Source organism: Mesocricetus auratus, unplaced genomic scaffold (genome assembly GCF_017639785.1).
Source record: "Mesocricetus auratus isolate SY011 unplaced genomic scaffold, BCM_Maur_2.0 Super-Scaffold_100010, whole genome shotgun sequence".
Classification (NCBI taxonomy): domain Eukaryota; kingdom Metazoa; phylum Chordata; class Mammalia; order Rodentia; family Cricetidae; genus Mesocricetus; species Mesocricetus auratus.
Window position 1 is genome coordinate 12,843,020 of NW_024429194.1, and position 26,164 is coordinate 12,869,183.

A 26,164-nucleotide genomic window follows, 5' to 3' on the forward strand; every position below is an offset into this window, starting at 1 on the left:
ATCTTTGTTAGTCTAAAGTCTTACATGTAACTTATGAAACTCTGATTATAACTATCTGCCTTCAACTCCATCAAAGACCACAGAAGGATAATATACAAACACCAGGATTAACAGAGACATCTTGTTGCCTGGACAGTCACCCAAAGTTCTGCTGTAACGTTGGGGAATCCATCTTCAGCCCATAGGCCACAGTGTGTCTGGAAGACTTCTCAGCAAAGCAGGAAGTTTTAAACTGTCTGTCTGTATTGATAGTCTGTCAGTCATTTTTCTGTGTCCTGTAGAAAGTCTGGCAAATTCTTCAATGAAGCAGGAACCCTTGAAGACTGTCCAAATTCAGTAATGACTTTTCTGTGGGTCCTGCATGTCCAGATTATACAGCAACAGTCAAACAGTCCAGGCAAGAATATTTTCTTGCCCAAATGACTCATCTTGCCATGTTGAAAGCAAACTCTGTAGCAAGTTTCTTCAATGCCCATCTTCCTCTCAGACATAATTGGTGCTGCCAGGAGCAGACATTTCTCATTGTCAAGAAAAACCCTAAACCATTTTAAATGTCATTTTCTGAAGGTCTTTGAACTGTTTGAAGACTACCTATCTATCTCAAATATATCTATGTATATCTAGAAAACCTAACTTACCTAACTATAAGTTTTGATTATTAGAAGTAATTATCTATAGTCTGCATTTAATTATGCATTACGTTTTAAAAGATCAGTATAAACACAATACTTAAACAAGAGAAATATACATATCACAAAACTGACCTTGAATTTGTATCTATAAATGAAAACCATACCAATACAAAGTATTCATTTCCATACCATAATCCCCTATTTCCTTTAAAAAGAGATTGGTTGTGATCATTAACCCATTATAAGCAACCCCATTCAAATGAAAACAAAGATTTATAAACAATATGGGAATTTGGACGTTGCTGTTTCCAAACCGCTTCCTGCTGGATGGGGGCGCTATTCATACCATGGGGATCATGACAAAACTCAGAAACCTGTATAAGTCCTTATTTTCGCGGTCTGTAAGGCCGCATCAACTTAGCTGTCTTAATTGTTGGAACACCTGGCCCACTGCTTTTGGGGTTCTTGATTCATCAAAACACAGAAGCCTGGAAGGAATCTACAGCTTTCCATTTTCTGTGGAAACATAAATAAAAACTCTTTTCCCAAGTAACCAGTCCTTGTATTTAAAGTTAGAGGTCAAAGCATTTTTGAAATATATAATTTGGATTAATTCAGCAGCATTTATAATCAAGTATACTTTAGTAGTTTTTCCTTCTTTAGCAATCAAAAAACTGAAAAACACAATAGCATACAGTATGCAAACCCTGTTCTCAGGCTTCCGATGGGCTACTGCCCTCAGCTTTGAAAAGGCTGATTCTGTTATTATACACCTCTTAGAGGTGATGGCTGTTATGGGTATACCTGCACAAATAAAAACTGGCAATGCTCCAGCATATGTCTCCAGTAAATTGGAACCGTTTTTCAAATATTATAATATAAAACATGTAACTCGTATACCTTATAACCCCACTTCTGGTACCAGCTGACAAGGGAAGGCCAATGCAATATGGAATATAATATATTTATTTACATACAAGCTGAGAGGACAGAAAACGTGGCAGGCTTCCAGAGGAGAAGAGAGTTTCATTTTCTCTTTCACTTCCTTTTATCCTAACCTGTGCTAAATTTCCCTATCCTTGCCCTTATGGGCATGAAGAGTTTTGTGGGCTCACCCCTACAAAAGACCAAAGAAGCAATTATCTCAAATCTAATTTGGTGAGCCAATTTGTTTATTAGGATAATTTGCAGGAACGTAAGTGAGAGGTTACTTACAGAAAGTGGGTGACTCACAGGCAGTTCTATCACCAAAGAGTCTACTCCAGCATTATTGAGGACACACAAAAGCCACATGCCTGACGCTCCCAGCACAATTGGTAGGTAGCTTAGAGTTTCTTCCTCTAAGCAGTTGCTTGCTGCTCATATAACTACAGAGGGGCTCTAGGAACCATGTAAGTTTTGAACCTACCAGGGCTTGGCATGTTTCATAAACTTGTTAAGGTTTTTAGGTTTTGTTAGCTTCCTACCTTTATTAGCTTACCTCCTACCTTCAAGAGGAAGTTTCACTTAAGAAAAAAGAGTGAAGTATCAACAATTGTCTTAAAAGCCACACATATGAATAATTATATACTTGTTTTGACTCCTTAGAAATTGAATGTATCAAAACTGTCTTCTTTCTCATAGTTCTATTGAAAAAGTAAAGTTTAAAGGCTGGATGTAGGGATTAGCATTAGAATTAGTTTGCACAACCAGAGGCCTAATGTTTTACTAAATATGTAATGTTCCATGTCCAGTAATTATCTTTCTTAAGTTTTGATTAATGAGATATGGTACTGACTGTTTGAGTATGGAAATATATAAATTTATGCTTGAAACTATACGTTGTCTCTCTTGGGGAACATTACTTAGCAACTTGATACCTCATAGTTAGAATTCTCTTTGGGCTGCCAGCTCACTAATATCATGGATGCTTACTATTACTTATGAAACCTCGGTCTTAGGTTAGGCTTGTTCCAACAGTTCTCATAACCTAAATTAACTTGCTTTTATTAAGCTATACCTTACCATGTGACTTTTTAACCTTTCTTTCATTCTGTACATCAGACTCTCTCCATGTCTCATTGACTTCCCCTCTGTACCTCGAATATTTCCTACTTTCTCTCTCTACCTGGAAGTCCAACCTATACCCCCTGCCTAGCTATTGGCCATTCAGCTCTTTCTTAAACCAATCATAGCAATATGTCTTCACACAGTGTACAAATATCCCACAAATCTCAGTTTTATTGACTTCAAAGCAGTAATTACATAGATCTTGGATGTGATTACAAGTAGTTGTTGAGTAAGAAATCTTACCTGTCCATAATCAAACTTTCGCATTTGAATAAAGTCTAACATCAGGAACACTCATCATGAGTTGAGTTCTTATGTTTCTCCTCCTATCAAAGGAGCAGCTGTTGACTACTGAAGGAGGAAGTATCACTCTCCTTTGGGGATGTGACCACTGGTAGATTACTCATACTTCTACTGCTAGAGCATGGTTGATCTGCAGTTCAGAACAATAATGCAGCAGAGTTATGAAATTATTTTTTCTTAGTAATGTATCAGATGCCTAAACAAACTACAGAAACAGGATGGATGGTAGGCAACTCAGCATGGAATTCCGCATTTGACAAAATTTTTATGCTGGAGCTTTTTGTGGAAGCTTGGGAGATGAGTGTAGCTAGACAGGACTGGGGTCTCATGGTCAGAAATGCATGCTAACATAATGACCCAAATCCAACAAGAGAAAAAAATGCCTCAGTGTGTATGGATATCCTCTAACATGTGCTTATGGATTTATGTATTTCTTTATTTCCAATTAGTAATTTTACCTTATTCAGATGGGCCAAGATTCTATACAGCTGCGTCAATATCAATGGGTGACACAAATGATTGGGCAAAGAAAAGGAAATATTCTGATCGGTCCTTTATCTCTGATTGTTGTGGCCAGTGTTCAATATAGTGTTTTCTTTAAAATACTATAGAGATAAAAGTAATTTACTTAGAAATAGTTCAGTCATTTAAAAAATATTGAATGAAATCCAATTTTAAATCAAGAAATAGGGAAAAATTTGAACAACCTAGTGAGCTATTTACTATAAAGATACATGGCTAGTGGTATCTTTGGTGACTGGAATGGTGAAAACAACATGACAGAATGTTCTTAGACATGTTCTGGTGCTGTCTTAACTCAGTTAATTGCCAACTGCACATCCATCTGTACCTATTGACACAGCTACAAACAGACACCGGTGTTTCTTCTGTGTAACATGCACATGCTCAGAATTGTGTGTCCTGATGTTTGATTTGCATTCTGATTCTTTTTCCCGGAATTTTTAAATTTTAGCATCCCTTCTTAGCCATGATTTCTCAATTTTCAATCCAAATTGCCAATAGAGAGTCTATCGCACACTTCATGTACCTGCCCATACCTGGTATTTCCTATGTTAGTGGTGCTCTCCTTGGTCCCACCAACCGAATCAAGAGACCAGAGTCCCACTTGCCAATGAGTTTGGATGGAAATTGTTAAACTGAGAAGGAAATTTTTTATTTTTCTTCTTTTTCTTTTTTTCTCTGTCCTTTTTCTCTATTTTTTTTCTTTCTTTTTTGCAACAGGGCTGATTTTCATAACAAAACAATAAGAGCCTGAGGAGAGGGCTCAGAGGTTACAAGCACTGGCTGCCCTTGCAGCGCCCACATGAGGTTCACAAGTCTCTGGAACACCCACAGGATCCAACACTCTCTTCAGGTCACCACTGGCACTGCATGCATGTGTTGCAAAACATACATTCAGGCAAACACCCATAAACATAAAATAAAAATAAACAGCCTCTAAAACTGAATAGATTATATTCAAAATATGCCTTTGATGAAAATGAAACAGAGTTTGTATCTTAGGTAATTTAACAAGAGACTTAGGACATAGTAACTAAAACAGAGCTGTGACAATAACCACTAGGACAATATATTGATCTTCATCCTAATAAAAGTCAACATTAGTGATACTTAAGCATGTCATGCTAATCCTTAATTTAAGAAGCAAATTATAAAATCAATATGATGTGTAGGCACATTGGTAATGAGTTCTAACATGTTTTATATCTTTTTTTCATGTTTTATATTTTAAAGAGAAGAAATTTAGGTTTCTGAAACAACAGCAATATAGGATCATTATATCATATTTAAATAACAAGAGAAATCACAATTGTCAAAAAAGAAGTGATGTACTATATGAATTTCATAAAACACTTCATTTTAATTCCATTTTGAAAGAGTGGTTGAAGGAAACCAAAATAAATCAACTCCTTAGCTATGTAAAAATCAATCTTTAACAAGCCTAAATGCTCTGGTTTTAAACTGTCAGCTGAGAAATTTTGTGTCAGAATTTTTAAGTTGCATTTAAATATGCTCAAAAATTTCCACCCATACTGATTCTAGGCCCTCTAAAAATTCCCTAGCCATGAATATAACCAAAACTGACTGCAAGGAAAGATAAAATTCTTTTAAATAATCCTGCTTCAAAAAGGTGGATTTGGATCAGCGGTTTATTTAGAACCTTATTTTGCATAAAAGGTCACTAAACAGCTACATGGTAAAAAGGGGAGAGCAAGGCCTCCTCGAGTAGATGTGAACCTCACGTTCAATGAACACTAGACTAGTTCAATTTCTTCAGCCCAGCACCAAATCTCAACCTTTGGATCACTGTGTTTCCCTTTTCTTTTACACTGAGTTTAGATACACCTGTTTGACACTGAATTAGTGTGTATACATTCAACAACAAGCTTCAATTTTCCTGAACATATATCTATCTTTTTCTGACAAAGAAAATCGACTCATATGATTTGCAATAATCAACCAAGGTTCTAAAAAAGGATACAAATAAATCAGAATAAAATAATCAAAATGTCTTTGACATATACTTTGAAAATCTGTGGCCTAGAAAACAATATTTATCTTCTTGTATATGGCAATATGCTAGCTTTGTTAGTGATTATTTATTTAATATCACTATAAAGAGTTATAGAAATATCACCATAACCCATTTATGAAACTTTTGTTGGTTTAATGAGCTATTTTTAACTTCAACTAGAAATATTCCATGGGTGGCATGATCAGTCCCACTTATCAGGATTCATGTACATGCCGTGACATTTATGATTCATTTTAAAAATTCAAATGGTGAGGGAATAGCAAGTATCACAATAACATTCAAAATCATGAAATTACATAGAAAAAATCCAGAATTTTTCATTTCTTTATTACAATTACAGTACAGAGGTTGAATTTTCAAATGGGACAATCAACAGAATGACTATTATCCTCTTTAGGCAATTCTATCCTCTTCGGGTACCCTGCAGTATTCACTGTTCCCTAATGTTTACTCCAAAATGTTAAACACTAGAACTCATATTTCTGTGACACTGTAACCTGACCTAATAATCAATACCTAGTAATCACACATAGGGGCTCTGTTAATTCAACTCCTTGGTGACATCTATTATAGTTAACAACATCCATTAGGCATGTTCATAGCAAATAAAATTAACACCTAACTAGAAGTAATTTAAGCTGTACAGTTATTTGTTATCTCTTATGTCAGGAAGTTTTGAACCCCAGGTTCTTAGGTGGCCTCATTTAAAACTCATCAGTACATCATCCCTTGAGCACCCAGAGTTCCCAGCCTCCTGCTTAGCCATCCGAGCATATTGCCATGACTCCTTCCAATACCTCTCCCGTTAAGTAAATTGTACAGCATTATTTCTGGTGTCAAAAAAAATCCAACCAAGTTCAGAGTAAAGAGAGGATCTTCCTTTCCATGTCTTCTACTATCATTGAGGAAATATTTCCCCAAATGCGTCAAGTAAAATTACTCGCACAGTTCACATTAAAATCAGGGAGGTCAGGTCCCAGAAAACACCGCACATTTTCTTTATTCTGGGTTCTCCAGCAAGTCAGAAAATCAACAAGGTGAGTGTAGTTGTATGAAGAAAGATATTTAGTTTAAGCAATGGCTTACAGAATTAAGGAGTCTGATAAATCCAAACTCTAGAAGGAGGGCTAGCACACTGGATGCCATAGAAGAGCCAATACTGTTGCTCAAGTACCAAATTCATCTGCCAGCTGGATGCCTTTCACATAGGTCAGTCCTCTGGTCTAACCACATATTCAGCTAGGAGGACAAACTCCACCTTTATTATAGGGAATACTGTACTTTACACATATTGCAAAACTTAGTATGTTGATCTCACAAAAAACACTCTCAGAGAAGCCTAACATAATCTCTTATGGAATATGGCGATCAGGGCGCAGTCCTGTAGACACAAATTTAACCATCATACTTCAGAAAAAAGTGACAATGAAGAAAAAAGTGGGAATAGAAGAATAACTACTTCAGACTGAAAATGACTCAATCTAAAAGACACACTGGTTAATTATGTCCACAGATTCAAGGGAACTAATCAACTTGAGAGAAACATGCATACTCTTAAACAACATTCAAATGGGTGAGATGAACAGTGAAATCAGCCTCCTAGTAAAAGAGGTGAACCACGTGACCACCCCAGAAGCCAATGCGATCACAAACACAGCTCTTTGAGTCTCCTTATATGAAGGTTGGCTCATCCATTCCATAAAATCATTCTTACATGACAAATATGAAATCATTTTACCTTATTTTATCATTTGCAACTACCATAAGGAAACTTACACTCAACAGAATACCATTATCATCACAGTAATTAGCAGTACTTGAGAGACAACAGAGCACTGCCATTGAAATTTCAGGTCCAGATACATCCACTCTCCTTCATGTTTCATAATTCAATTTCTCTTTCTGTCTGACTGAAATCCCATTTTTTATAGTTGCCTTCTATAATTCTCCACTGTTCAGTTTCTGTGACTAGTTCAGCAATAAACATACATATGCAACGACCTCTGTAGTAGAAAATTTTGGGCTCATGCTCATGGGTGGTAGTTGGGTACTGTGGAGGCTCTATTCTTAATTTTTGAAGATCATAGTTGTTGTATTTGGTTACACTTTTGCTAGCACTGGGTGATTGTTCTTCTTTCCCCAAAGCCTCACTAACATTTGTTGTCCTTTGTTTTCTAGCACAGCCATTGTGAGTGTGGAAATACACTAAGTGAGGTGACCCAGTCTTAGAAAGACAAGAACCATTGGTTTTCTATCGTGTGTGGATCGCCATTTTTTAATGTGTGTGTATACATGAAGGATGGCCTGTGAGAGTGGATATAAAGCATGGCACTGGACAAGACACTATGAGATGCAAACAAGAAATGTCGAGAATGGGAGGGGGAGAAGCAAAATGTCACATTGACGTGGAAATGAGGCTACAGGGGTGGCAGATCACAGAAGGGGGGGAGGGAGGGAGAACTGTGATTGAAATGTAAAGTGAAATTAAATAAATTAAAAAAAAAAGAATTACATTGTCCTTTCTCCTTGGTCTCTAGGAAGCTAAAGTTAAAACTCTGACTCAAGTTAGGATTGATGACACACACCTTTCCTTCAGCACTCAGAAGGCAGGGGGATCTCTTTGAGTTCAAGGCCACAAAGTCTGATGTCAGTTTTGTAATGACAAAACCCAATATAGCCTATGTATCTGCAGTGGAAATATTTCCTGTCTAGTCTTCCTTATTAAGAGATGTTTGCTGTCTGTTAATTTATATTGTCTTACCTTGTTTTTAAATGCATCACTGTAAATTCTATAAACACTTTGTGGATTGGACCATGGAGTTGATTATTAAGAAGATTGTTTTAAAAGCAGAGTAGCTCCTCCTTGCAAAGCTGAGATTCCCAGTAGCTGTCTAAGCTTTTCTCCTCTTTTGTTTGCTCCCAGACATCCCAGAGTTGAGAACAGGCTCCTATCCTTCACCTTGAAGCCACTACTGATCTCTCTAATTCTAAAACAAGCCTATTGTCTGGCTTTCTACACAAAAAGAGACCAACTTTGGTTTAACCAACAGAAATGCCCCTTTTCATCTAACTTGTTAAGACACCCTCCTAACACCTATACTACGAAACGTAATGTGATCAACACAAGCCCATCAGACACTGGAGTTAGGAAGAGAAGTGCTTCAGCTGGTGATACGCATCCTGCAAACATGATTCAAAGCAGTGCAGAGACAGAAAATGACACTGTTTAGGAAGAGCATTACTTCACACTGACTTCCATAGTATAAACAACATTTTAGAACATTTCCCTTTATTTTTGTAAATATTAGTATATGATTTTAGGAAGCATTTGTGTGTTAACTTCTTGAAGAATATTCTTAACTCATGCTCTCCATGGATTTTTTCCTAATCACAGTAATAAAACACAAGCATAATTAATATGTTTGCAGTTCCCTATAATTTTTCTGTCAGCTCCTTTCACCGGTTACTGTTTTCTGGTGAGTAATTTCATGTGATGAGAAAATGAACAAAAAATAAAAGATATGAATTCATTTTTTCACTCACCTTTCTAAAAACATATTTAAAATGTTCTGGTATCTACTCATTATTGTGTGCATGTGTTTTTGTGTTTGTATGTGCATATGCTTCTGTGTGTATGTGTGTGTGTGTGTGTGTGTTTATATGTGTGTTTCTGTGTACATTGTGTGTGTTTGTGTATGTGTATTGTGTGTCTGTGGTATACTTGTGAAAGTCAGATAACTTCCTCTACATCTTACCATCTTAGTTTTTTAAGACAGAATTTCTCTATACACATGGGGATCACCAATGCGCAGATCTGGTTGACCAGCAAGCTGGGATCATCCTTACTGTGCCTTCCATGACTGGGATCACAATCATTTGGTGGAATGGGAGCTTTTCCTATGGCTGTGGGAATAAAACTCGGGTTCTTATGCTTGCCTAGCAACCATTTTACCCACTGGGCCACATTCTCATCAAACCATCTTTTACCAGTTTTAGGTGATACTCCTTGACAATCATCAGTATAGGCATGCTTGACATCAGTGTTTACAAATTCCTCTAAAACTCTTAAATTATTCAGTTGTATGGATTGCTTTATCTCACTTTACACATTGGCAAACTGAAAAAGTTTAAACCTTTCTTGTCTTCATAAATGACAACAACTTAATGGTTCAGCAGCCCAGTTTGCACTGCCATATAATCTCAGTATAGTCTAAACACCCTGATTTGTATGGCACAGGGTTAGCCCAACATTCAGCAAGATGCAGACTAGTCTTTACAGGATCCCTGTGATTTTAAGAGAGAAGAATTATGAACATCTTAAATCTATGTGCCTTTTAAGGAGGAAAAAAGGCACCACAAAACAGCCTCAGAGGGCCAGAGCCAATGTAGATGAAGGAGGGGCTGTCCACAATATACCAGATATCCCTGCCTGGAAAGCTGATCTCTTTGACTGCGCTTTGCAGGGACGATTTGTCAGCAGATTGCTTTCTGTTCATTGGAACTCTCTTACTCAGGAAGAAAGGAATTGGCCACACCAGTAATATAAATACATTGTAGGTGCTCCTCTCCATCCTCTACCAGTGGCACACATTTGCATGAATGGATGTCAGTGTGTTTTCTGCCCTGAACATTTCCTGCTGGCTTCAGTTCAGCCCTGCTGACATTTATTACAAACAATCACTAAATATTCCTGATTTAATAGCTGCAGTGGTCCCACATCTGAAGGTGATGTCTGTAATAAAAGCAGACAGGACAAGCTTATAACAAACACTAATCAGATTGTGTTTGCACGGGTAATGGATAAGCCTCACATACACACACACACACACACACACACACACACACACACACACACACACACACACACACACGACGGTTACTCTTTAAATGCTGCCGCTAAAAGTCATAGTTCAGGAACACACTGGCTGCTTTATTTCCTTTTCATTTCTCTCCTTCCTCTATCTCCTTTAAGTAACCAAGGCCTCTGTGCACAATCAAGATTGAATATTATCCTCCTTTTTATCTGGAAAAATAGGACACTAAACACAGAAGACTAGCTCTGTCCTTTTATTCATCTTTTGTTGCTCCTTATAAACAAAGGGCATTATCCCCTGATAAATTCCATTTTCTACCTCTTATTCAAAGGTAGTTTACACACAAGCTCAGGCGATTCTCACACAATGAGGTGACGGGCAAAGATACAAAATAACTTCCAAAGTTCTTTCAACCTGTTGACCCAGATGTCCCTTCTGAAAGATATAAACTAGCCTTCCACACCTCTTACAATTGATAAAGGAGACTGTAAAACCTGATCACAAAAAGAATACACACAGTGCCTACTAAAGGCAAGCTTTAAAAGCCAGTGGGAATAAAAGGTATTCTTCTCTTTATCCTACCAGAACTGCACAAGCCTGCACTTGAAACCTGAAGGTCAAATTAGCATTGTCTTCACCTTGACATTTAAATGTGTAGGAACTTAACTTGTGTGGCATTAATTGTGAAAATATTCATGAAAATTCAACTTTTCCTATTTTCCCATTTTTTTCTACTTTCCATTCCAGATTAAATTGTGCAGAAAATTACACTTAGAGGTGATTATAGCCACTAGGACTTTTATATAAATTCTATTGAAATTTGCTATCTGAAAGGCATGCATTCCTGTGCATATAATTTATGTGGCAGTGGCTACAGCAGTCTCCATCACAATGTGCGCTAAGGTCTTCCACAGTACCAACTCCGTCATCTCTCACTTGAAATCTAAATATTCTGGACTCAGGCAGGGATGGGAATCAGAATATCATTTTTATGCTTTTTCCTATTCTTTGAAATTTTATGCATGATTCAATGATTTTGATTATGTCCATATACCTCATCTTCCTCACTCCAACTGCCCCTGGGACCTGCCCACAACAAAACATGTCCTCCAGTCCTTTGTCCTTTCTTTCATGACCAACTCTATATTCATTGAGATGACATTCATTGCTTTACCTCCTCTATTTCCCCTTTCCTCTCTGGAATTCTTGAGGACAAAGAGAAGAGAATATGAATTCTAATCCAACTGTTTTTTCTAAACTCTGTCTTTGGGCCTCTGCTTATACCATCTAAGCAGGTAGATACCACTACCAGTGTAACTAGAAATGGGTGCTTCCGGGGAAAGCAAAATGACAGAGTAATCAACAAGAACAATCCTATTGCCTTGATATCCAGAGAGAAGTTTTAACTGTTTGCTTTATCCCATTAGTTAACATGATCTCCCATTCAGAATTTCTATCACCATTCTTATCTTCAGAAGATGTAGGAAATTGGGGAAAACATACTTCCTCAGGAATAACTGGTTGCCAGGAATGCTAACCTTGGAAGACAGTTGAGAAATTACCTTCATTTCACCTGGTTCCTTAGCACAGTGTGGTCCAGGAAAGATACAATTTGTCAAAAGTCATACTCTGAATTGGTTTAGACATTGGGTTATAATCCCTGTCTCAAGTCCTGGATTGGTCTTCTTTTCCATTCACCTCTGACTTATTTAGTCTCCTCCAGATAACAAGAACTAACCTCTGTTGTTTATCCCATTAGTTGGAAGGTCTAGTAGGCAAGTTTTCTGGACTCTCAGTCTGTAGATTGCTTAGATCTCAGAAACACATGGCTCACATATAAACCTGGTGCCATCAGTTTTTGACACACATCTTCATGTCCAGATGAAAAAAAATATTGCTTTATTCGACAAAGAACAATTTCGTAACCACTAGTTCATTGCTTGTTGTCATGGCTAGATTCCAGCAATCCGGAGTCCAGGTTGCTGAAGTTGTGTTCTGTTCCGTGGTTCCAGCATTTTATTACTAATGGTCATGTTACTTCCAGAAACACATTTCATACTCTCAGCCAACTTAGTGTGGGTTCCTCTGTCTTCCACCATTTGCCGCACACATATCCCATTTCATTTAAATGTGAATTATTGCCTGAACACACTTTACATAAATCTATTGTAGCATATCCCTACTACCATCTAATATGGAAATACCATTTCCCAATGCTGTTTCTATTTTTCTCAGATGTGGCCTCTTGTTGGACTTGTTCACAAATAACGACAACAACCAGATGTTGTTTATTCCTACTATTACCTCTTTGTCCCCTTCTTACCTCTTGTTACTTCATAGAAACAACAAACCTGGTGGTGCACATCTTTAATCCCAGCACTCAGGAGGCAGAGGCAGGTGGATCTCTGTGAGTTTGAGGCCAGCCTGTTCTAAGAAGCGAGTTCCAGGGCAGCTAGATCTGTTGTACAGAGAGACTCCGTCTCAAACAAAAAGGAAATAAATAACAAACATTCTTACCTACACTGCTTGTATTACACCAAATGCACTAGAGGCCATGTGTTTGCTCATTCATCTTTACAATATGCAGTGTATAACATATTTTTATACATAGTAAGCTAATGTTTATTATCAAGAAATCATCTATTTTAACTCTAGAAAAATTCATATTATGAACCAATGTGTCCTTGCATTGGTATGCTAATACTAAAAAGCAATAGATGTTAATGTCACAAGCATTATATGAAAAAATAAAGAGAAAAAAATGAATTTGAGACTCCATTATGCTTTAGCTAGCCAAAAAAGTATGTCTGAAAATTTAATGTTTTATCAGAGATGTCTGGATCATAAGAAAGTCAAATATGAACTCACATGCAAAGGCATACATGCAACTTTGCTTTATAGTTCTACAAAGCAATTCTATGACAGGCAGTTGTGGAGAAATAGTATCCCATTTTAATGATCATATCAGTCATTTATTGGTTGGAACCCAATAAACTATCCATTGCGCAACTGAGCTGTACTAAAGTACTTTTTGCTCTGATGTCTTTAGCTGAGAATTGATCTTAAAAGAGAAGCAAGTTTTCTATGTCTTAGCAAGTAACATCAGCTATATAGCCCCAAAGACACCAGGAAGATCTGTGACAAAGAGAGAAAATAGTCACCTTTCAAGTCTGGTATCTATAGACAAGGTCAGGGTATATTCTTTAGGGGCCTGCCACCCAGCTCTCAAAGACGTGAAGACCTATTCTTACTTATGAGTATTCAGCCTTAGTGTGGCTTGTTTCTAGGTAGTTTTTCTAACTTAAATTATTTCATTTTAACTGTGGTTTGCCTTTGGGATTTCCCTTTCTTTATTCCATATCACTCTCTTCCCTGCTTACTCCCTGGCTTGTTGTGTGGCTGGGTGTCTGGCCCCTGGTGTCCTCCTCTACTTCTTCTTTGCTTGCTCCTCCCTCTTCTCTAGGTTTCTCCTCTAATTTATTCTCTCTGCCTGCCAGCCCCTCCTATCACTTCTCATGCCTAGCTATTGGCCATTCAGCTCTTTATTAGACCAGTCATGTGCTTTAAATGGGCAAAGTAACACCGCTTCACAAAGGCAAACAAATGCAACATAAAAGAAGGAAACACATCTTTGTATCGTTAAACAAATAATCCACAGCATAAACATATCCTAAGCTTATATTCAACAACACAGGGTTCTAGAAAAATTCTAAGGAGCTAATACTAGTTCAAGGAATGAATACCAAAATAATTACACTGAAGCAATTTTTAAAGCATAAGTTAAAATTTTTAAAGGGTTTCTTGAAGGGAGGATGAAAGCTGCACCCGGAAGCAGAGAGCAAAGTTAATAGATGAGTAGGAAAGACGGAAGAGTAGCAGTGCCTTTATATGAAAGAAAGGTGTGCAGGAAAATCTCAGAAGCCAAGTAGTTCTGAGCATGACTCCAACTTCACTCTCAATGTTCCCCTCCGCTGCTGTGTTGCACAGAGCCGCTGTTCTGGGATATATGTGGCATTCCCAGCCTCTGATGCATCTGCTACTTCCCTGGAATGGGTTCAGGAGAGCCCAAATTTGGACGTTTGTGAGTCCACATAACTGTTTGAAACATAGCTCATCTTTCTATTGGGCAGTTACCCAGATCCAAACTCCTCAAAAATATGATGTGTTTGAAAGCCACTGCAGATCTCATTCCACAGAAAACTCTGCCTCGGCCTCTAGAACTAAGGTGGAATTCTGCATCAAGTAAGCATTCATGTTTCATGCTGGTTCCCAAGCCACATTTCTGAAGGGATCATCTAAGCAATACATCCAATAAAATTTGATCAAAAGAATAGAATGGTTTAAAAACTACTGCCTAAAAGTTATGCACTGTTTGCACAAAACTCAAACTTTGTGTAATTTAAATATCATACTATGCATAATAATAATTTATATTACCTCAGACCTCAGAATATGTCATTATATTCCCCACCAACATAAAAAGGAACATTTTTAATCACTATTTTCTTTATTTATCTCTTTCCTCTGTATACTGTATTCCTCTTAATGGGTTCCAAATGAGAAATGTTCACTTCATAGATTTTAATTACCTAAAATCCCCCACTTCCTTATTGATTACCAAAACCAAAGTAGCTTTTTGTGTTAACATTTCAAAACGTCCAATTTAATTTATGAATACAGTACTTTTTAGCTAGAGTATACAGATGATGCATACTGTTTTTCTTGTCTTATGAAAAGACTATTTCATTACCTCACAGATATATGCCTCACACAGAGGCATATTGAGAAAGTGCAGGACAAAACTGCTCACAATTTGTTGGAAGTGTCTGTGGAATCTACAAAACAATTGCATCTGCAGTAGTTAAAGCATCCCCTCACTAAGAAAATTAGGTTTGACATCCCATCATGATTGAATTGCTTATGCAATATCCCATAATAGTATAATTTCATTCACATCTTTGAAAGAAAAAGCTTTTTACATGCCAACTAAACACAGGAACTGGACTTAGAGATATCTCCATAAGAGCAAGGGCACTTTGCTGGTAAGGTCATTCTGAGACATTTGAATCCAGAGCTTCCATTATTCCAGACATGGTGGCTATTTTGAGAAGCTCCAAGGTCACTGCTTAATTGCAGTCACTTCTCTGATGCCTTCAGCAACTGTTGGCTTCTTTTCCACACATTCTGCGCTTTGAAATTCACACAGCAACTTTGCCACCCCCTCCCCAGCCCAATCAGAAGGCTTTCAAGGCAGTCACTTTGCAAAACACAAAATCAGAAAGAAAAGCAGCTAAATCAAACTCCAATAAAAAGCAGTGATAGAAAGCTTCAACAAAGTCCACACAAGGAATCAAGCTTGCTTTTAAACAAAAATATTGACATAGCAATTTAAAATAAATACCAGCTTCATATGCTGAACACTTTATTATTGGCTCACAGGACGGCAAATGCAAGGAACACATTCTTCTCTGAAACACTGCCAAAGGCAAACCTCTTCACAGCCAAACATTGTGACATACTCTTAAGTAGCTTGCCATCATGTTGATTGTTGCATTTGGTATAACATAACGCCCGTGTGTTCATTAAGCCTACACTTTTGCAATTAAGGTACATATGTTTAGCTTCTACAAATGTCTGAGAGCCAGGTGGAACAAGTCAATCGCTCTGGTGACATTGAGCATTTCTATAACAATGCTGAATTCTGGCTTCGCATTTTGCCGTCTGCCTATAATATAGGAAAACAGAACTGCCAATATGTCCTTTTGTGTGAAGCTGCAGAAGCTCAGAAGATCTCAGCAAACACTGGCTTTGTCACGGCTAAGGTACGTAAAGCAGATGTCTACAATTATCCTGTTTAAAAGTTTCATTGAGAACAACAACAAAAATTAAAAATCCCTTCAAATACAGCACCACTGCCAGGAATTGAGCATTAATTGGCTTCATTCAACTCTGAAGGTCTAACAAAGAAGTGCCCTCTGATTTGCTGTTACCAAAGCACACTTTATGATAAAATGTTGAGTAGGTCTTTGTTCTTTCACTGCCTTCTTAATCTTTAGGCAAAGAGCCTATATGCATAAGTCAAGGAGATTCCATGCTGATAATTAATACTCCCTCCCCAGCATTTAAAAAGCAGAAATTATCAATAGGTTTCATTATAAGCTGGAACAGGTTCCTACCAGACTCTAAGAGGCAGACACAGAATAAAGATGCCAACCTGAAGGCAAAGTGCTAAGTTTCAGTTCATTGGAAACTTGAAATCCTCCACACTTGGACAAATGAAATGTTAGGTGTCAAGTAGCTAAACAAAATATGACTTTTACAAATAAATCCCAGCAAGGCTGCAGTTGTGTGACCTTGCCCAATCTACCTCTCTGGGTAGAGCACAGTATAACTCTCATCGTAATGCCAGGACGCGCTAATTAGCTGAAAGCTATATCTCGGGTGAAAGGGCAATGGGAAGGCAAAACAAAGATTGCTTCCAAATTGTTCTCCCCATGTTTTCTGGACAGGGGTTCAGAAAGATTGCTTAAAGTGCACAAGCTCTTTTTGATATTTCTGACAGTTAAAGTACCCTAAATTGGAATGTGCTCCGGTATAACAGGATAAAGGAGAAAACAATTGCTGGAGAGTGTTGATGGTTCTGTAAGTGGCTCCTCTGGCAACTATAAATACCTGTGGAGTTTGCTGAAGTTTGCCTTTAAAACTTTGAAAACAACCCACGCACATACTGTGCAAAGTCTTCCATGTCCCACTACTCAGCGGTGACTTACCCAGCCTTCCAACTCTAACCACCCCACAACTAAGCACCCATTCACAGGACCTGTGAGGAGGTCAGAGCACAGCTTTGTTGAGCCGGTTGCCTCTTCTGCATGGATTCTAGGATCAAATTCAGTTGTTCAGGCTTCACAGAAAGTTCCTTGACCTAATGAGCTGTCAAGCCAGCCCCGATATAGGTTTTCATTGTCTCAAACTAAGGTGCCCTTCCTTCAGAAACTAAAAACATCAATAACAAAGCAAGTTAAATGTTTCCATAAATCTAAGTGCAAAGAAAAATGATTGTCCTAGATGCTAGGTATTTTGCAGTTGCCAAAAGCATCTCAACTGTCAGGTGGAGTCCCTATGAATTATCAAAAATGTTAAAGCTTTGGAAGTCTAGAAAATGCTTAAAAGACTTTCCAACGTAAAACAACTAATTATAATTTTAACTATGGTAGTATTAATTAGTATTAGTACTAGTTCTAATTATTATTGGAACCACATAATAGGCATAGTAACTAAAATCCTTTAAATTAAATCTCCAGTAGGAACTTACTAATGTAAAAAGTGGCACAGAATCTTAAACGAAAGACAAATGAACTCTGCCACTACGAAATGATGCTTTATCAAAAGAACAAGGAACCAGACAGCACTTGAGCTCATGAGATGCGAACATGCCACAATTCGATTGATTTTAATAAATATAAAGAGAAAGGTATGTTAAATAGTCATTTAATCAATCAAAAGTTTGTAAGGAAAGAGTCTGCATGGAAAAACTCTCAATATATTCCTTATTTGTTCTAGAATAAGAATGACTCCAAAAAAGAAAAAATAACAAATGAATAACAATGATAATTAGAGATATTACATAAATGATAAAGTAAAACAAAAGAGAGAAAGGGGGTGGGCATGGTATTATATACCCAGAAAGGGATCCTGGCACCTGGGAGACAGGGAGCCAACTGTGAGTTCAAGTCCAGAATGGGCCACTAAGCAAAATGAAGGACCAGATAATTAATGAAAAGATTTAACTGATGTTTGAAAGCATCATCCTTCTCATGATTAACAAAGAACCCTCGGATTAAATTCAAGATCATAAAACCAAAGAAAATGTGTTCAGATTACGTAACCACTAAAAATAGTTCCAGTATTATACATGGGATACTGTATTTCAAGGCACATCCCAAGTTCATATTTAAATGATTTCCATTTGAAGAGTGTAAATATTTAGGTGAAAAATTCAGGGAGGCTTAAGAAATGCATAAGAAAGATGCCAAACCCACTGTACCTGTTATGTGAAAGCCTAAGTTTATTCCCACAAGATGATATTCTTTCCTGGGTTTATTCAGATTTTGTATACTAAAGGCACTTCAAGAATAATGCCAGTAGCTTGCAACACTGCATCATCATTTTCTGCAGGAACATGTGTCAACAGACCAAATACATGCATTTGTTTAGTTCCTTTACATGGTATATTTTAAGTAGGGAGAAGAAGTGATTGTTCTGAGAAATGCAAATTGGAGCAGATTGTATTCCCATATGCTAACTCTCTATTTAAAGTTGAATTGTCTGTAGATATCTCTCTATATCCCCTAATGTCACATTCTTACATTTCTAGCTTAGAAAGCACTGTTGAGCTTTCCAAGCAAGAAGTGAGATGACAATCAAGACCACCCAGGTTCTGGCATTCAGTTCTAAATGTTTCAAGTGTTGCTTGGAAAAAGCTGTAGTTAAAACACTTCAATTCCATGGATTTGAAAATATTTCCTATAGATATTTTAGAGGGCAAAGCCAGTAAAGAATACTATGAGAATACTTTCAGTTAAGTTATATCTTGATTTCCACAATGTCTATTCATTGCTGCTGTGCAGGGGTTTACATGTGCATGTATGGAAATTATGTCCATTGTTCCTGCAAGCTGCCTGTATATTCTGATTGTCATGCACTTGCTTACCATACAAAGTGAAATATTGTAATCTGCAAGTCCCACCACTCTTAAAAGAAATAGTGTCCAAACCTTCATATTCACCAAAAAAGATGATAAAAGGAATATATATCAACATCTTTCATATAACTATTACCACTTTTTGCAAAGGTTATATTTAATATAATAGGCATGTATAGTCACAGATTTTAAAACTGAAATATAGCAAAACATAACACAAACTGGTGACATTTGTCTTTTCTAAGCACAAAGAAAACAGTACCTGTAAATTTTGGGTCTCTTTGCTTCTGAGAGGCAGAGAAGCATCAAATGATCATTCATGTATCTATCAGTCTAAGCTGTCTTGTTTATTCCCAAAAGAAAAGCATTTGCTAATGTTGTACCAGTCCCGGAGCCTTAATATACAATATAGAAACTAAACTAATAAGGTGGTGAATAACTCCCCACTTTGGTGTTCCATAAGTTTTACAGTAGCATTAGGATTAAAATTATATCTTGTATTAAAAACCTCTTTCCAAAGGAAAAGACAGGAGATCTGAAATTAAAATATTTTAATTAAAAACACCATGGCTTGATTTTCATCACATTGCAGCTGCTGATTTTCATATACATAATGTGTGGTTATTTTTTCTTCTGCCTCTCTTTGTAAGACAGAAATACTTTCCAAGAAAAATATTAGTCCCTATTCTTTTTTAAAATACATATTATTGATGAAATTACAGCTCATGACAACATTAAATATTTGCACCTAAAAACAGCTTCATCTACCAAACACACTTCCGGTTTATTTCCTACTGACCAAAGCTATTCTGGTGCAATCCACCTCCACATGAGCATTTCTCATTTGCTATTGTGATGCCTGAGGATGGACATGTATTCATCATGCAGCACACAAGTTCCTCTCCAGAGACTTTAGTTTAATTTCAACCAACTGGACACTCCCACACCCTTCTCATTATGATGCCATCCGATATGATGCAAAGCCAACTTCTAAAACTTTTAAGGATGGTAAAAACTTATATACATTCACCTCTGTCAATCACCCACCCAGTAAACAAACTCAGTACCTTTTATGTGGCAGGTGCTATTGGAGGAGCTGAGGTTGGTGAGTCAAGTAAAAAGGCTAACACCAGAAAGTTGCAGTTTCATTTAAGGTTTTACAAGTTAAAAAGTGTGTCAGATACTCATTTGAGCTGAGGATATGGATAAAGGGGCCAGTCATACATGGATTGCTCGTGGGGTGCTTGCTTTTCTCTACTGATTTTGCAAGGAAGACATTTTTAAGAACACAGTATAGTGTAATGCTAGATAGTATCTTCTATATTTAACAAGGAGGCTGCACCCATGAAACCTGAACAATAAGGCTGCCTAAACGAGGCCTTCTTATGACATGACCAGTTGGCATGCCAATATAGTTAAGAGTTTTAATGTTATCCAAACAAAGGAGAGTCAGAAGGGGGTGAAAGTTTCCCTCCTTGGTTTCTAGATCAAATGATGCAACTGGACAGGCTAGATTCAGAAACCTTAAAAAATGAGAGAGGAACTGTTTAAATATAGGCAGAGTCCAAAAAAAAAGAATAAAGAATAAATATAGGCAGAATCTCCAGGCAAAGCATTTCTTGGTATGGCTGTAATATGTAAATGCACTAGAATAAAAACAGTGAATGAAAGTTGAATTCCAAAATTAAATGGAGAGGCAATGGAGTTTGGGGTTTAGGAGGGATTGTGGTTGTAATGTAGAACAAGACAGAGAGACAGCCTAAAAATCAGTTTAAATGTGTTTGAGGGATGAGAATGTGCTACTAAGCTTGAGTGAGAAAGACTTAGAATTGATGACCCAATACATTCCCATAAAAGACTGTTTCATGGTTGTCACTGGGTTGAAAGGTCAACGGGGAAAGATGGTCCATGAAACATATAGAGGACACCTTTCTAGGAGAGTTACTCTAAAGGAGAGCAAATAAATGTGCAGGGAATTTGAAAGTACTTTATTGTTGTTTGTAAGACAAGGCAATCTTGGAAACAATCTAATATAGCATAAATTAAGGAAGAGTGCTATCTGCCAACATAATGTCCTTAGATAGGTCAAGGGTATAGAATCTTGACACTAAAGAAGGTGGAGGAGATATATGTATGATTGTATCTAAGAAACGATTGTCTCCACAGTGACTGAAGGAGAGAACTTATGTCAGTAGACTCAAGAAGCTAAAAGATGAGAGGAAAGGAAGACCAAAACATCTCTTCCAATTTCTTCTGTTTTGTGAAATAAGGAAGAAAGAGAAGGAAGAATCATGGAAGGTTTGGGGGGAAACGGAAAAGAAAAAGAAAGGGGTAAAGCCTCCCTGTCCTCTGTCAACTTTAGCCCAGAACTAACCTCTGCCCCTGACTGTGTTAATGGACAAGTATAGAGAACTACCCACACTGTTAATTATCCACACTACTGCTCCCTTACATAAACCAGAGGTGACTGTATGTTCCAGAAAACTTGGCAAAGGACTTTCTTGCTAGTTTCACCTTGAAAACCGTTTTCAGATATTGCTCAATCCATAAATACTTTTCTCCCTTGTCACCCCACTCCCTCTTTATTGCAGTCAAATCATTTTAGCACTCTCTCTCACTGCAGTTTAGACAAAAGTGTCCCAAAGCCAGAACAGAGCTCCTTGCAGATGCAGCCACTTAAATATCCAGGAAGGAAATGACTCTCTGTCTGCAATCCTCTCACCTCACTTCCTTTCATCTCGTATTTGTCAGTTACATCACCTGGTCACTATTTTATGTTGTGGTCTCATAACTGTGCTATTCCTGTACACACAGGACAAACGTTGGGAAAATGCAAGTGAATCTCAAGATAAAACATTCAGCAATGACACAATTCCTTGTTGCTTCCATTGTACTCGTGTTAGAACATAAATACAACACAATTCACACCACTTAGACCCATGTCTAAAACTCAGAAACAGGTGCAACTAACCTGGGTCTTTGAAAGCCAAGTGAGTGTTTGATCTAGGATATAAAGACTAGAGGACAAGCAGAAGGATTCACAGAAAACTGTTATGGCTCTGCTCCCTACTGGAGAAGTCACTGTCATCAATGAAGATTTGCCATCCCTACATTTACGCTAACTTTCCTTTATTCTTACTATTTCAATGAATAGATATGAAAATGAAATGCAAATTTTTGCTTTTGGTTCCACTTCACAGTTTAGCTATGCTTACTATTCTTAGTTCAAGAGTCCTTTGCTTCGTTCAACATAATTGAGGGAAAGCTGGTATCATAGAGTTCAGATACGCATATTGATCTGTTCCCAGTTCCTACCAAATGGTTTGCATTCCTTACAAGATGACACAGCATCCCAACTCAGCACAATTCCTCTTGCAGCCTTGTTTTCAGTGATACACACATCAAATGTTCAGTCTACTACAGGACACTTGATATCTGTTACTCAGGCCAAATTTATCCTATTTTCACATCTTTGCTTTGCACTTAGTCACCTGGAAAACATGGTCTACTCACCCTCATAATTTCCCTAGAAAATTCCTATTAAGCCTTCACCATCCAGCTTTAATATTATCTACTGTGAAAATATTCCTTTTTTTTCTGAGACAGGGTTTCTCTGTGTCTTTGGAGGTTGTCCTGGAACTAGCTCTTGTAGACCAGGCTGGCCTTGAACTCACAGACATCTGCCTGCCTCTGCTTTCCGAGTGCTGGGATTAAAGGTGTGCATCACCAACGACCAGCTGGAAAATATTCTTAACATTTCTGTAAATATAAGACATTTTTCTTTTATTTCTGTGTCTACTGATTTATAAATATTTATAGCTTATATATGTATATAGTTACATTTATTTATGTAATAATGTCTACCTAATAATGTTGTAATTATTTTATGGCTATTTCTTCTACTAAACCTGAAAACCTGCTGAGTAGCAGTTTCCTATGAAATTTAAATGGTCTATCTCAGAAGAAAGCTTGTTAAGACACAGGATATTAAACGGAGACTGAAACAATGGGATATTCTAAGAAGAACGAGAATTAAGACACAAGTTATTTTAAAAGAGGGATGGTTAAACAACAGGATATGCTAAAATGAGTTGTGTGGTAGATTGAATGCATTTTGCCAACACGGGCTTTGATTGTTCCTATGCCCAGGATACCACCGAGTGATTCAGTCAAATTCCTGTTTATTCCAAGTCAAGATACAGCCAGCACCAAGTCTATCTGCGAGCCACCATGCTCCCAGACATGATGATAATGGTCTGAACCTCTGAAGCTGTAAGAGAGACACCCCAAATAAATGTTTTGATTATAAGAGTTGACATGGTCATGGTGTCTCTTCACAGCAATAGCAACCATTACTAGGACAAGGTGAAATATTGCATCCTATTTTAGGAAGTCACTGAAACTGACCAGATTTACTGGGTGCCTCCCTCCTCTCAAGTACATAAACTGTAAGGATTGCTGATAGACCCTCAGCTAAATAATGTTGCCTTGGAGAAGCAAAGACGGGCTGAGCTATCTGAAGGAGGCTACCTGGAAAGACCACACTCTTACCTACTGGTCTACCTGCAGATCATGCCCCATTTCTACATTTTGTGAGCAGACATCCACACTGTGGTGAGTTTTGGGTGATGTAGCTGTCTTTGAATCATTTCTGCTTCTGTAAGTAACCACCACAGCCATATTCCTGTGAGAAGCAAAAGTTTGGACATTGGTAGTACCCGTACTTTGGTCCATTGTCAACTCCCTATCTGTGTGAATAGATGCCTATTCAAGTTTTCCGAGGAATAATGTTATACAATACTGAGTATAAGATTTTCTCTATACCAATGTTTTTTTGTATCACACAGAGCCTAAGACTGAGAGCTCAATAGCAACATCAAAAGACATTTTAGTATTATGCTCAAGTTGCTTCTCAGCATGTATGGATATTCTGAACAGTGACACTTTGCTCACTGGAGAATTTTCTAAGGATACTGCCATTGGATATCTAGCATATCACATACTCCAATTTTGTTCTGCTGCAATTATAATAGAAAGTTTAGACCTCTCCCTCCAGTGTTAGGTTGCCAGGGATCAACATTTGGTTTCTTGGATATGATATTTCATTAAACTAAAAGTGATTTAAGTTTAATGTGTTACCTTTAATTCTTACCCATATATTCTACACAGTCTCCCAATGACCTACCTAATTACAGCAACTTATGTTAGAAAAAAAGCAGAGCAGACATACCAGTGATGCTAAGGTTGCTATACAGAAGGATAGTATAGCATATTTAACTCACTAAGGAGAAAATGGAGGGAAATATATAACCATCTACAGCCAAGATAATAGCAAGAAGAGTATTTATATATTTCTATACACCATCCAACCTCCAGCTTAATAAATGGAAAACTAAGCAATATGTTTGCAGTCTGGGAATGGTCTTTCTAAATACATGAAAACTAAAACCAGAGGTTATAGTCTACTTCACCAGAAACCTTCTCACATGAGGAAACAGTGAACAAAGTGAACTAATTAAAATATTTATCTAGTCATGCACATGCAGAGAGGTGCAGAGAGCATTAGGCTTGGAGTCAGATGAACCTAAATTTAATCTAGCTTCAGCACTTATTTGTAGTTTGAGTGACCTTGGAAAAGTTTTACCTGCAAAAGAAGATAATTATGTACCTCATGCAGTTTTCATGAGAAATAAAAGAGAGGATGCATTTAAAGTTTCAGTGTATAGCCCAGCACAGACCAAATTCTTAATAAATATTAGGTGTTAATCATCCAGTATTCTCTTTATATAAATGTCACATTAGAGTTTTACTGTTTCAGTACATTACTGAGAAAAATCTATCATTGTCAATATCTCCAAGAGTTTCTAAGACTTTTGGTATTTTTAAAATCACATGTTTCTTTCATTCATGGTCAAACTCACACACAAGATCGCCATCCAATCCTCATCCATTATGTTGAGGAAAATTATTTTCCCAAAGTGATCCACCTTTAATCCAGTTATAAAGAGTTAGCCATTCTCAATTTTAATTGACAAATCTAATTACTGTGATGAGTTTATTTATAGTCACTATTCAATATCTATTGATAGTTTCTTGACCTTGAAGAATATCATCCAATTAACATGGCAATATGTGTTAATGGATTTTTAAATTACTTCACACTGGATAAAAGGTGAAAGGAAAAAAGGGAAATTCATTTCTGCAGAGAAGAATCACAATTTATGAGAACGAGCCTTATATATCTATCACTGGATGTGCAACTTAAGGATTTTTACTTTGAATTTATTCCATAATAGGAAATTCCACTATTTATGTGGAAGTATATTTTTGGAAATTTTCAGGGAAAGATGACTTCAATTCAAATGACAAAACGTCTCTCCAAATCCGTGTTTGAGAATATATATTTGCCTCTAGAAAATGTGTTATTTTGCTATTATTATTCACTCTTTCGAAATAGAAACCTTAAAGTTGATTTATGGACTAAAAATCATCAATTCTTAACAAAAAAGACCTATTGTTATAATTTTATTTAAATGCTGGGAGTGCTTTTGCATACTGGGGAAGGAGGGTTTATCATGTTCCCAGTTGCACTCCCTATTTTCATTCTCCATATGTTTGGACACACAGTGAGGACATAGATTATCAGACTCATAAGGATTCCAGGTATTACAAACTTAATTTTCAGAACTAAAATTGAGAAATTAAATTAAGAAGTATCATGATTACCTTGATCAATTGATTCCTATTTTCTGTTTTACTTCCCTATCTCTTCTCATTTCCCATGACATCATAGGCTTCTCATTTCCCATTATATCATAAGCATCTTAATTCCCATTACATTGTAACTTCTCCAAGATAGTCCTTTATCTTTGAATGTGCTTTGCACTAAATTATTTTCCCACTAAAATATGTGTTTGTTGGCATCCCAATCCTTAACATGTTAAACATGACTGTCTTTGGAAACAGAATTTTGGACAGGGTAAATAAGCTGAAATCACGTAAATGGGTAGGCTCAAATCTATCATGACTGAGGATCTTACCAAACGCTGTACAGATACCAGAGTTTATGTGCTCAGAAGAAAAGCCACTACAGTACATAGTAATAAGG